At 45.7% G+C, this 13,830-nt stretch overlaps 1 protein-coding gene across 9 annotated transcripts in view; it reads left to right on the forward strand.

Annotated features, from left to right (window-relative positions):
* LOC146798382 (leucine-rich repeat and fibronectin type III domain-containing protein 1-like protein) overlaps positions 1 to 13,830 on the forward strand; it is a 2,623,090-nt gene that overhangs the window by 1,034,404 nt on the left and 1,574,856 nt on the right. Inside the window, exon 3 of one of the 9 annotated variants that reach the window (XM_085625645.1) lies at positions 9,813 to 9,875. The exons of the other annotated variants lie outside the window; for them this stretch is intronic. The gene's annotated coding sequence lies outside the window, so the exon portion shown is untranslated. The remainder of the gene's footprint in view (positions 1 to 9,812; positions 9,876 to 13,830) is intronic. 9 annotated transcript variants of the gene reach the window in all.

The following is a 13,830-nucleotide window of genomic DNA, read 5'->3' on the forward strand; positions in this document are numbered from 1 at the left end:
ATGCCTTAGATTCTGCCAGGCCGGTAATGTCCGGGGGATTGGAGGAGTGTATGTCTGGATTTACGGATTGGATGTCCAAAGCAGTGAACTCAATTACCTCCCGTCGACCCATCAGACCGGCCAGAGCATCCCCTTCTAAACCTTGGTTTACTCCGGCTCTTAAAGCTTTTAAACATGAATGCAAAATTTTGGAGCGGGCATGGTGGAAGAGTAACTACTGCATTGTGGCAAAAACAAGACTTCGAACTTTGCAAAGATTTTATTATGATGCCATTTTTGCGGCTAAAAGCCAGTTCTATGCGGTCCGCATTGAGGCGGCTAGGAATAATTCCAAAGAAATCTTTGCCATAGTCCAGAGCTTTACCTCTCCACTGGCCCAGAAAAGTGCTACACCCTCTTCCTTTGATTGGTACAATACCCTGTCTGGGTTTTTCAGAGATAAAATCCTGGCCATTCAGGCATCCTTTTCCCCTGACAGTAGTGCGCGGGCTGGCGCACGGAATGACCTGATTACTCCTTCCCTCTCATTGTCTACTTTCACCCCGGTCCCCCCTTTGGAAACTCTGAAAATTCTTAAAGGGCTTAAATCAGGATCCCCAGCTGATGCATGCCCGGCCAGACTCTTAGCAGAGGCAGCTGATAGTATCTACCTGGAGGTTAATCTGATTATTAACCTCTCCCTACAGTCTATGGCGGTTCCTCAGGTCTGGAAGCAGGCTAAGATTCTTCCTTTGCTGAAGAAACCTTCCTTGGACCCGCTTAATCCGGCCAATTATCGCCCCATCTTCCTCCTGCCAGCTATTGCTAAGGTTTGTGAGAAGGTGGTGCATAAACAGCTGTCGGATTTCGTGGAGATGGAGGGTATTTTACATCAAGCACAATCGGGGTTTCGGATAGGCCACTGCACCGAGACGGTTCTAGTTGAGGTGGTTGAGGCGGTTCGAACATGTTTGGATGCTGGGGGCAGAGCAGCCTTGATCCTACTGGACCTCTCGGCGGCCTTCGATACGGTCCCACACGACCTTTTGATGACCCGTCTCACTGAGATTGGTGTTTCTGGGGCCGTGTGGGGCTGGCTTAGGTCTTTTCTTGAGGAAAGGGCTGAACAGATCTGGCTCCCTCCGTTTCATTCCTCCCCTCATTTGGTCACTACGGGAGTCCCGCAGGGCTCTGCCCTTAGCCCTTTGCTTTTTAAATATTTATGTCACGCTATTGATTCATCTAGCAGAAGATCTTGGTGCCAAGGTTCTGGCTTATGCTGACGACACCCAGCTACTCTTTACGTGGGATAAGGCCTCCAATTCTGTCCTGGCCGCCCAACAGTGCCTACGCTCCATCTTCGCTTGGCTGGCTGATGCTCAGCTCAAGTGTAATGAGCAGAAATCTGAGATCTTGCTCTTTGGCGCTTTTCCAACTGACTTTCGTCAACAGCTGTGGCCTCAGGAGCTTCCTCCTCGGAAGTCAGCCCACCAAGAACTTGGGTGTTTGGTTTGAGGAGAATCTCTCGTTTTCTACTCATATCAAGAAAACGGCCGGCTGTTGCTTTGGTCTTATTAAAACCCTTAGGAACTTTTTCCTGCTTATCCCGCAGGCAGCCAGAGTAACAGTGACCTGTGCGCTGATTCTCTCCCGGCTAGACTATGCCAATTCCTTGTTTACTGGGTCACCTGGTTATATGATTAAGAAACTGCAGGTGGTCCAGAACACGGCGGCCAGGCTAGTCTTAGGTATTTCATCTAGGTCGAGCGTCACCGCTCACTTGTACGCTCTACACTAGTTACCTATTGCGGCCAGGATCAAATTTAAATCTCTGGTCCTGGCCCATCGTGCTCTTCATGGGCAGGGCCCGCTCTACCTTCAAAGGCGCTTTGCCTTTTATGCCCCTGCAAGGGTATTGCGCTCGTCGGCTCTCCGTCTGGCTTTGGTCCCTCGCTATAAACTTCAGAGGATTGGAGGTGGCTCTTTGGTGGTCAGAGCCAGTAGGGCCTGGAATGCCCTTCCTCTTCATCTTCGCCTTACCCAGGAGCTCGCAGCTTTTAAGAAAAAGCTTAAAACATTCCTTTTTGCCTGATTGTCTCTCTCCCCCCTTCCGGTTCGCGCCGGGACACTCTTGAGTAGCCGAGCGCGTTACAAGTGGAATAAATGAAATGAAATGAAATGTAACTAAGGCTACAAGGCAGTCATTATACAAGGAAGCACCATTACTCACTAGGGGCCTGCTTACAAGGTTGGCAGTCGGATCGCCACATACCCGACGCAGGACCGCCACCAGGATCCTAGATCCCAACAGGGAGGCAGTGGGGAAAGTGGTGATCAATGATGGTGGTATCAATGCCTCCGCCGCCGTGCTGATCACGACCTGCCATTCTGCCGACCTTTTCATAGCGAGAACCCTGCCATGAAAAGTTTGCCACAAAGGCAAGGAAGGCACCCCAAACAGGGCCCAGGGTGAATTTGCCCATGGGGGATTGTACATTCCCCCTCTTCTTGCGCTGTCATGTGTGCACTGTGTGCCATGTATGACATGGTGCATGATACACAGTGCACCGACGTGCAAGCAGCGCTGCCGTGGCAGCAGCATATGTTTCAGGCTCTTTCTATGAGCTGAAGCATGCTGCTGCCGTGGCACCTCTGACACAACACCGCCAGCCAAGCAGTGTACTCATAATACCGAGGTCGGGATGCCGCTGCCTTGGCAGCAATCTCCCTCCAGACGCAGAGGTGGTCTGATGGTCAAACCACCAAAGTCCAAATCAGGCCTTCAATCATCAGAAAATTGATGTGAGTATTAGCCCTGCACACAATCAGCCCCCTGTCCACTCTCGCAACTCTAATCACTGATTCTGGGACATACCCACCAATTGAACCCAAAACATTAGGGCATCTGCTGCCCCTTCATCAGTACAAGACACTCTCATGTGGTGTTCTTCTGTCACTCCCCATTCCAAGAGAACTCGCAACCAATAGTCCAATGGGGGGGCCTTGGACCAATCCACTCAATGGCCACCATCTCTTCACCAATAATAGGACCAACTGGGCAAGTCTGTAAGGTATTTAGTCCTTTAGGGTGCACCACCACTCCCAACAAGCAGGCTAGCGGTGTCAATTGTATTCTAATCCAGGTGGCAGTCTCTATGCGTGGCACTACCAGTCCCCAAAAATCCTGGAATTTTTCGCATTCCCACACTAGGTGAATGAAAGAAGCCCCAATCACACCACATTGCCCACACTTAGCTCCCTTAGCAGGTTCTATTTTATTAGTGACATAGGTAACGTGTAGAAAATGAAAATGCAATAGCTTAAATCTGTTGTTGCAAGACACAGTACACACAAGGCCCAACTCACTCACCCAATCCGAATCTGAGATGGGCATTCCCAAATCTCTTTTCCAGGCCCCACATGCTGGGAATTCTCTAGGCTGCATGTCACACTTAAGAGTCTAGTAAAAGAGGGTAATTAGGTGGCGTCCCTCTCCCCACCCAATAAGACTATCAAGCACATGCGAAGGGCGAGCCACCACCAGCAAATCCATCCAGAGCTCCTTCGAGAGACTCTCCAATTTAGCATAATGTAAAAAATTGGCTGGTCTAACCCCTTAAGATTCCTGAGCATCCGGAAATGTAACGAAGGTATCTTCGGGGTATATATCACCCGCTAATAACACATATCAATGTGGGGGGGAGGTCTAAGGGAAAATTTTAACAGAACAATAGACCAGCAGGTTGTGTTTCCCCTAAAGAGCAATAATCACAACACTGAAACAACCTGGGTCTAGGGCTGAGCAAAGATTGTACACTAAATGGCCAAGGTATACCCCATTCTCAATGTGACGACTCTATAAGAGAGCAACTCCTTGAACAGGACCCATCAATCACTTAAGGTGGTTAGTTTTTATTATCATTTGGGTCTGTATACTTCAACCTGCTGGACCAGTTCATAAAGCAGCGATCTGGTCACTAGCATAGAAGAAGCAACAAAGGAGGATTGTCACCTGATCTCTCACGGGTATTGTCTGGGATGAAATCCTACCCATAGATCAAAGCGGGAGATCCTAAAGTCAGCAGTATAAAATTATAATGGTGTGAGTTAAAAATGGCTAAGGGTGCTCAAAAGTTCTTTATTGATAGAGGACCCCTGTCAAGATTAAAAAGCAAGATGGCAATATGGCATAAATAAATTTGACATTATGCTATTGTCCATAGCAAGATCGGTCAACATGTTTCTGCCCGTAATAGATCAAAGGTATCAGGGCTTTCGTCAGGACCTATGATACTGCTGTGGTTCAATGTGAAAAAACGTGAAAACAAAGAATCCAAAAGTAGGGGTGTGTGAATAAACTATTCCTACCGCACCGGTCAGGTCAGAAGCAATCAAAACCGGATACCTGTGGAAGAAATGAGAAAGAAACAATAGCCCAGTGTATACAAATATACTCAGCCAAAGGTCATTAATCCTAAATGACCTAGAAACACGCATATACTAATGCTGTATGGCATTCAGTGTAGTAAATTGAATTGCACTTACCCATGTCAAGTGGGTACTGCCCTCACCTCAACCTGGTCTCAACTCAGGGAAAGGGGCCCCGCTCTAAACCAGAAGAACAGTAGGAGAAAGAGAAAACAGGTTGCAACCGGTTATACCTGAAAAAACTCTCCTCTTAGAAGCATGGCTTAAAAACATGAGAAAAGCACCCATGTATTACAGTGAATGGCAAATATGGTCAATAAAAACATCATAAATCAAATGGTAGTCAAGAGAGGTGGAAAATTTATAAAAGACCGGACAAAAATACCATGTATACAAAGAACGGTTAGGTGTTCGCTACCGTACTGGCTCTATGGTAAATCTAGACCAATAATAGGGCAACATAGAGGCATAATGCAAGCATCAAAGACAAGCCTCAAAGACAGGTCCCTAGATCTTTAAAGGTCTTTTCAGTCAGGCCAAATGGACCAAAACAATGAGTAAACACCGGTGGAAGGGAACCCAAGATAGTCTCTATACCCTCCCATCGGTAACGTATGTTTTTAGAAAAGTAAATCGCAGATCAAATCAAAAATGCCTGGCACGTTCGAAGTTAAAAGTAGAGGAAAGAGCTGAGAGGAAAACTCACCTATCCGTCGGTACCCCGGGGCGGTCTTTGAATTAAGACCGGAGGTGTCGGCGGAAGGGTCGACAAACCCTATTTAACCATATTGGGACCAAAGTCGATACAGGTGAGACGGGCCGGAATAGGTGTCCAAAGAAATGCCCGTCATGGAAAATTCCAAGACCGCGCATGTGCAGTAGAATGAACGCTAACTCGCAATCCCTCGCTCGCACTGCGCGTGTGCAGCATCAAGCCACCGCTCAACACAGTACTCTTGTCACTTGCACTCATATCCGGTATAGAAGAGCTACCCTACGATAACTTATGTTTTGATTACCCTTTCTTTTTCATTGATCGCATTTTTCATGATGTCTGAGAGACAAGGTATTTCGTTTGATGACGCAGTAGCGTTAGACATTCTGCAGACACCTAGCATTATTGATTTACCATCTAACACTATCACTACCAAAGATGAGGACTGGAACAAAGTGCTTTTTCTCAAACGAACACATGCACGCACACAAGTCCACGGGGCAATTATGACCGAGTATTTGCGGTCATACTGTGAACCTACAGGTCTAATAGTAACCAACGCCCCAAGGCTATTTTTGGATGACAAGGGTTTCCTTAAAGATTGGTCCTTGGTGGCTTGGCGTTGCACACGTGATTGGCTTATTTTGATTATAACAACAGCCAAGAGAATAGCAGATAACATCCTAGTTGAGATCCAACTCCTAGAGTCCCAGATCAAATCAGTTTTAGTGACATCAAGCTTCAACAAACAGTCCAAAGAGACAGACAAAACTACTAAGGAATTCAGGGATACTATACTGGCGAGTAAAATAGTCAAATTCAAGAAGGATTTGGCAAAATTCTCCATGACCAAGATCTATCCTTACACTAGTGATTCCTACACTCCCCCGGTGTTCAACCAACAAGGTAGAAGACCCGGCTCAAATTATTCAACATCAGGGAGTGAGAATGATTCCTCAGACTCGGATCATGGTGGGAGTTTTTCTTCTAGAGGGCGGAATTGGAACAAGCGGGGTCCTAAAAGAGGCAATTTCTATGGAGGTCCCCAACAACCACAATGGTGGCCTCCTGGTCCCTTTAATTATCCACAGCCTTTCTTCCCTCATCCTGGCTTTCAGGGTCCGTTTCATCACGATAATTTTCAACAACAGCCTTTTTTAGAGCAGGGCCAACGCCGCTCCAGAGGACGGAGAAGATCAGCACAGCCCAGTGTTCATTGGAGTCCTCCATCATCTCGAACACGGAGCAATCTGAAAGATCCTCCAGTAGCAGGCCCCAGCAACGCAACAGCCTGATTGTGAATTTGAGCAAACGGATACTCACTGAAGACGAGACCTCGGTCCTTGAAAAAGGACTTGGGTATGTTCCCACTTACAGGGGTGACCCTTTCCAGACCAGACAAGAACTAGCTGGGTTCTTTAGGAAAGTCAGATTACGTGCTTTCTTTAAAGATAAACCACTTGAAGACAATCAAGAGGATGGGTCCAACACTGGTCTACGTCCTAAGTCGACCTTTACTCCACCAGTCCATATGGTCCCGCCAGAAATACTAACTTTTGAGAGGGCGGTTCTCAGAGATGCTGAAACCATTTTTCAAAACGATAATTGCTCCTTTTCCAACTTATCTAAGAGCGAACGCTTTGCTCTCCGTTCGTTAGCAGATGACAAATCTATCACCATAAAGCCTGCTGACAAAGGGGGTGCGACAGTCATTATGGATTCGGAGGCATACCAATCAGAATGCAGGAGACAACTGAATAATACAAGTTTCTATCACCCTATTAAGTTAGATCCCACCAAAAGACTCTTGGCGACCATTAAGAACCTGGCAGATGAGGCCTTAGAACAAGGTTGGATCACTGGTCATGAGGCACAGTTCCTTTATACAGCATACCCTATCATTCCATACTTTTATGTATTACCCAAAATACATAAAGGGGTTTTTCCTCCTCCTGGCAGACCCATAATTTCAGGGATAGGGTCTGTTCTTGAACCCCTGTCAACCTTTGTGGATTTTTTCTTGAAACCGCTTGTGAGAACCATGCCCTCTTTTGTTGAAGACACGAAAGATTTGCTACGCATCCTGGATGGGATGCCATTTGACGTCACCCAAGATTTTTTGGTGAGCTTTGACGTAGAGTCATTATATACATGCATTCCACAAGATGAGACACTATCTACTGTAAGAATGCTTCTGGAAGGTGCCGCTCTGGAGAGCCCTACACCAGTGGACTTCATCATGACATGTGCAACCATAGCCATGAAAGAGAACTTTTTCAAATTCGAGGAGGATCTCTTTTTACAAGTCTCCGGGACTTCCATGGGGAGCATTTTCGCACCGTCCCTAGCGAATCTGTACGTCCATCAGATCGAACAGACCGAGATCCTCTCTGATACAAACCCGTTTCTAGGTCATATTTTGACCTGGAAACGTTATATTGATGACATTTTGGTCATCTGGAGAGGTTCCACCGAGACGATTAGGGATTTTCACTCCTGGTTGAATAACAAGAATAAGTTCCTTAAATTCACCTGCGAATTTTCACGAGAAAGCATATCCTTTTTGGATCTACGGATTGGCTCAAATAATGGCACTCTCAACACTGAACTCTACAGGAAACCAATGGCACGGAACTCCCTCTTACATTTCCAGAGTTTTCATCCCAGAGCTCTTAGGGAGAACCTTCCATTCGGACAATTTCTTCGCATTCGTCGGAATTGTTCTGAGGTGTCCAAATACCGTGAACATGCCTCCCTTTTGTCTATACAACTACAGGAGAGGCAGTACCCCATGAAGATCATAAAGACATCTATGAAAAGAGCTAGAAACAATCATAGAGAAGCTCTGCTTGAGAAGAGGACACAGAGTCCCATTGGAGACAACAAAAGAATTACTTGTGTCAACACCTTTTGCAACTACTCTAATGCACTCAAAAAGAGCATCCTGAAGAACTGGAGAGTGCTCAAAATAGAGGGCAGCTCTTTACCTCCTCCCCTTTTTGCCTTTAAAAGGAGCTCGAATTTGAAAGACCAATTGGTGCATACACGCCCCAGGATAATGAGAAACCCAGAATCTACAACACTTTGGGGTTTACCGCCAGTCGTGGGTCATTTCCCGTGTGGGACTTGCTCAGTGTGTCCCCAAACTCTGCATACTACCGAGGTAGATATAGGGACGAACAGACCTTGGTCCCTCAAAACACACACGAACTGTAACAGTGAGAGGGTGATCTACCTGATAAAATGCCACTGTAAAAAAAACTATGTGGGCATGACATCACGTAAGATTAAAGTGAGAATATCGGAACACAAGAGCACCATCCGGTGCAAGAAAAGTGCGACCAAGCTCACCAATCACTTTATATCAGTGGGTCACAAAGACAATGAGCTGCAGTGGGTCATTCTAGAACAACCACACATTCCATCTCACATAACTGATATTCAGAAGTTCCTACTACTCAGAGAGCAGAGATGGGTGCACAGATTACATTCTGATACTGAGGGTCTGAATGATGATATTCCTTGGCTGTTGCTGTAAGATTATGCCTGTGCATCCTTCTTTGGGTTACGTATGAAATGGACCAGTTTGTATACTAGACAGGTGATACCATAACGTACCAAGGGATGGGCACTGTAAATGGAGTTCTGTCTCCCGTGATGATACAATATCTTGGAGACGATTACTGTTTTTTGTTAGCACTGTTTTCAGCCTCCATTTATATTTGCCTTGGGCTCTTAATATACATGATACTGCCCCAAATTGGCTTTTTCCGTGTAGACACTTATAGAACGGTATGGTGTTTTGCAGCACCTATAATACACTTCCAAGCGATCCACAGACTGTGTTGATAGCTATTCACACTGATTCTATCGTAGGGTAGCTCTTCTATACCGGATATGAGTGCAAGTGACAAGAGTACTGTGTTGAGCGGTGGCTGGATGCTGCACACGCGCAGTGCGAGCGAGGGATTGCGAGTTAGCGTTCACTCTACTGCACATGCGCGTTCTTGGAATTTTCCATGACGGGCATTTCTTTGGACACCTATTCCGGCCCGTCTCACCTGTATCGACTTTGGTCCCAATATGGTTAAATAGGGTTTGTCGACCCTTCCGCCGACACCTCCGGTCTTAATTCAAAGACCGCCCCGGGGTACCGACGGATAGGTGAGTTTTCCTCTCAGCTCTTTCCTCTACTTTTAACTTCGAACGTGCCAGGCATTTTTGATTTGATCTGCGATTTACTTTTCTAAAAACATACGTTAACGATGGGAGGGTATAGAGACTATCTTGGGTTCCCTTCCACCGGTGTTTACTCGTTGTTTTGGTCCATTTGGCCTGACTGAAAAGACCTTTAAAGATCTAGGGACCTGTCTTTGAGGCTTGTCTTTGATGCTTGCATTATGCCTCTATGTTGCCCTATTATTGGTCTAGATTTACCATAGAGCCAGTACGGTAGCGAACACCTAACCGTTCTTTGTATACATGGTATTTTTGTCCGGTCTTTTATAAATTTTCCACCTCTCTTGACTACCATTTGATTTATGATGTTTTTATTGACCATATTTGCCATTCACTGTAATACATGGGTGCTTTTCTCATGTTTTTAAGCCATGCTTCTAAGAGGAGAGTTTTTTCAGGTATAACCGGTTGCAACCTGTTTTCTCTTTCTCCTACTGTTCTTCTGGTTTAGAGCGGGGCCCCTTTCCCTGAGTTGAGACCAGGTTGAGGTGAGGGCAGTACCCACTTGACATGGGTAAGTGCAATTCAATTTACTACACTGAATGCCATACAGCATTAGTATATGCGTGTTTCTAGGTCATTTAGGATTAATGATCTTTGGCTGAGTATATTTGTATACACTGGGCTATTGTTTCTTTCTCATTTCTTCCACAGGTATCCGGTTTTGATTGCTTCTGACCTGACCGGTGCGGTAGGAATAGTTTATTCACACACCCCTACTTTTGGATTCTTTGTTTTCACGTTTTTTCACATTGAACCACAGCAGTATCATAGGTCCTGACGAAAGCCCTGATACCTTTGATCTATTACGGGCAGAAACATGTTGACCGATCTTGCTATGGACAATAGCATAATGTCAAATTTATTTATGCCATATTGCCATCTTGCTTTTTAATCTTGACAGGGGTCCTCTATCAATAAAGAACTTTTGAGCACCCTTAGCCATTTTTAACTCACACCATTATAATTTTATACTGCTGACTTTAGGATCTCCCGCTTTGATCTATGGGTAGGATTTCATCCCAGACAATACCCGTGAGAGATCAGGTGACAATCCTCCTTTGTTGCTTCTTCTATGCTAGTGACCAGATCGCTGCTTTATGAACTGGTCCAGCAGGTTGAAGTATACAGACCCAAATGATAATAAAAACTAACCACCTTAAGTGATTGATGGGTCCTGTTCAAGGAGTTGCTCTCTTATAGAGTCGTCACATTGAGAATGGGGTATACCTTGGCCATTTAGTGTACAATCTTTGCTCAGCCCTAGATCCAGGTTGTTTCAGAGTTGTGATATATCACCCGCTACCAGACACCCCCTCCCTACATTGATCCATAGACATGTCCATATATGTATTCCTAAAGGGAGCCAGATCCCACAATCTTGCTCCCTACTGAAGGGGGCCCCACTCGATAACCTTTTGGACCACCTTCTCTGAAAGTTCCGCCATGTTTTGAATTAGATAGTGAGCCAGATGATCCAACTTGCCCCCTCGCATCAAAAACTGAGGCAAACTCTTACCACCAAAATCAGTCCCTAGGTGCCATTTCTCCAAATTCTCAGACACTGTGAGCTATCTAGTGGCATGCTGCAAGTGTGCAGCATAATAGTGAATTGTATATCCATGACCACTAATCCCCCATCCTCAAAGTCCTTCTAAAGAGTTTCCAGCGCCCCCCTGCTGTGCTTACCCGCCTATAGGAGATTCACCAACAGGCTATCCAGCTTGCGAAAAAAACAATTCCACAGCGAAAACAGAGAATTCTGAACAAGGTACAGGTAGCATGGAAAGAAAACCATTTTATCCACAGCTGTCCATTCCATAACTGAGAGAGGAAGCTTATTCCAGAATTTAATGGAGTTCTCTAGCCCAATCAACACCCTGTCCACCTTCTTACATTGATGATGGGTCTCCGTGGGCGCAACCCAAATTCCCAGGTACTGAAACCCCTCCGACTCCCACCAAAGACCCATTTCCGGCAATTGGTCCAACTGTCTCCCAATTAAGCCACCTAAGGGGAACAAGAGCAACTTGCGTACATTGATCCTAGGACCGGAGACCTTACCAAAGGAATCCAGTAACTGCATTAGGATTTGGAACCGACTCCCTGGGCGTTTGTACATACAGCAGTGCATCATCCGCATAAAGCGAAATAATGTGGGTAACATCCCCCACCCTAATCCAAGACTGTTATTAGATAGGCCCATTGCACCATTTCAAACGCCTTTTTGAGATCAAGGGCGACCAAAGCCATCTCCATCTCTCTATCCAAGGTGTCATGTAGTACATGGGCCAACCTATGGAGGTTATGAGCGGCGAAACACGCCTGCATGAAGCTGCATTGGTCCTCATTGACTAGCTCCTGAACCACCCCTTGCAGCCTGGTTGCCAATATTTTGCACAGTACCTTAAAATCTGTATTTAGCATAGTGAGGGACTGTAAGCAGAAGGGTCAGCTGATTCCCCTCCAGGTTTTAGCATCTAACCCCTCTAACATAGACAGCGGGAGAAGACATTTCTCCTTCGGCTATATATATATATCTAGGGGCATATGTATCAAACGATTTTGTATATGCAAATGCGAATTGCAAAAAAACAGCGTTTGCGAATACAAAATCGCAAAACGCGATGTATGTGACATTTTCGCATCGCATTATCAAGGAATCACTAATTTTGCGATTTGCGATTCCTTAATTTTGCGTAGGCATTTAAGGAATCGCAAATTGCGATTCCTTAAATGCCATGTAACACGCACCCAAGTTGTGTGAATTCTCCTTAAGAAATCGCAAATTACCACCAACTTCAAGTTGGTGGTAATTTACGATTTCAATGAAAAATGCAATTTTTGGCATTTTTCAGAGTGCCATGTGGCGCACATACATGCCCTTAGGGTATGTATGTGCGCCATATGCGCACACAATCTCATTTCAGGGGTGCATCAGGGTGTCATCATGACACCCTTGCACCTTTGAAATGATTCTCAATTTGCAATTAGAAAATTGCGATTCGCAATTTGAGAATTACTTCCCATTCATTCCTATGGGCCTCCTGGCCCATAGGAATGAATGGGAAGGTATTCCTTAATTGCGATTTCGCAATTTGCTAATCGCAATTAAGGAATAACAAGAAATTGCAAAATATTTGCGAATTTTTAAATACATCCCGTTTTGCGATTCTCAAATAGCGATTCTCAAAAAATCGCTATTTGAGAATCGCAATAACGGATTTTGATACTTATGCCCCATAGTCCTCTACTACAGAAGAGAAGGTGTGATAGAACTCCGCTGGGAGCCCATCTCCACCCGGAGCCTTGGACCTGTTAAGCTCCTTAATGGCTGCACTCATTTCCTCCAAAGTGAGGTCCTCCTCCAATTCCTGCATGACCTCTCTCCGTAACTGAGGAAGCCCCACTCTGGCTAAAAACCTATCCATCTCTCCCACAGTGTTAGGTGGGACAGCTATGTACACCAACTGAATTTACAGCTGCCGGATTTGCAATTGACCCAGTGTGTTCCATATAGATAAAATGGGGGAGTACTTCAGTTTTTCACCTGAGGACCAACTCCGAGCGTCTTATCAGATTTATCATCCTCCATGTGTAACAACTGATGATAGGATTTCAATGCAGTTTTATCCAGTGTATCCCAGAGGGAGTGTTGCTCCTTGTGGACCTCTAAAGTTGCCACGCATACATCAGCCGAGCATACCTCCTGTTTCTGATGGTCAGTTACCCAGCTCTCCTGTGTCTTCAGGCCCGCTATGAGGCACCTATGAACTCCACAAATGGTCCCAATGCATTCCCCTGAACTAAAGTCAGTCTTTAATGCCTCCCACTCAATTGCCCTGAAGTCCATGGAACCCTAGTTCTCGGTCAGGTAATTCTCCAGAGTGGCCTGTAAGTCCGCCCTACAGGTCATGTCTGGGAGAAGATTAGAGGGCATATGCCATGCCCAGACCCCGATTGGCGTCTAGCCCTAAGACAGTGTCAGCAATGTTGGTGCATGATACAAAAAAACGAACCTTACCATGTTCAACACCACGCTTAGTCGTGCATGGTCCAAACCTCCCACCAAGAACTGGTCCAACCAGTTGTAAGTTTTATGGGTCTTGGAATGACATGTATGTTTGTGACCACCTGGGTGCAGTAACTGCCACCCATCCAATAGACCCAAATTATGCATCATCCTCCTCAACGAGCTCACCATTAGTGGTTCGGTACCCTCTTTAGGCAGATACTGATCCCCTACCCCATCCTGAACACAATTAAAATCTCTGTTCCAGATTATAGGTGCGTCCGCCAACATGTCCTGCAGCCCTTTAAAGAAATGACTTGTGTGTCAACATTGGGAGTGTATGAGTTTAGTAGTGTGATCTCCTTACCATTCAGCATGCCCCGGACTAGGACGTACCACCCCTGCATATCTGCCTTGCTACAAGTGTGCTAAAAGGGGATCCCGGGAGCCACCCCGA

The sequence above is a fragment of the Triturus cristatus genome, chromosome 9, assembly GCF_964204655.1.
Source record: "Triturus cristatus chromosome 9, aTriCri1.1, whole genome shotgun sequence".
NCBI classification, from domain to species: Eukaryota; Metazoa; Chordata; class Amphibia; order Caudata; family Salamandridae; genus Triturus; species Triturus cristatus.